Below are 358 nucleotides of genomic sequence, written 5' to 3'. Positions count from 1 at the left end.
TACAGTGGTGTGAAAAAGTGTTTGCCCCCTTCCTCATTTCCTGTTCCTTTGCATGTTTGTCACACTTAAGTGTTTCGGAACATCAAACCAATTTAAACAATAGTAGAGGACAACACAAGTAAACACAAAATGCAATTTGTAAATGAAGGTGTTTATTATTAAAGATGAAAGAAAATCCAAACCATCATGGCCCTGTGTGAAAAAGTGATTGCCCCCTAAACCTAAAAACTGGTTGGGCCACCTTTGGCAGCAACAACTGCAACCAAGCGTTTGCGATAATGTGCAATGAGGCTTTTACAGCGTCCTGGAGGAATTTTGGCTCACTCATCTTTGCAGAATTGTCCTAATTCAGTTACAT

The sequence above is a fragment of the Etheostoma cragini genome, chromosome 2 (genome assembly GCF_013103735.1).
Source record: "Etheostoma cragini isolate CJK2018 chromosome 2, CSU_Ecrag_1.0, whole genome shotgun sequence".
Classification (NCBI taxonomy): Eukaryota; Metazoa; Chordata; class Actinopteri; order Perciformes; family Percidae; genus Etheostoma; species Etheostoma cragini.
The sequence above is the reverse complement of the archived record's forward strand: the minus strand, read 5'-3'. Positions refer to the sequence as shown.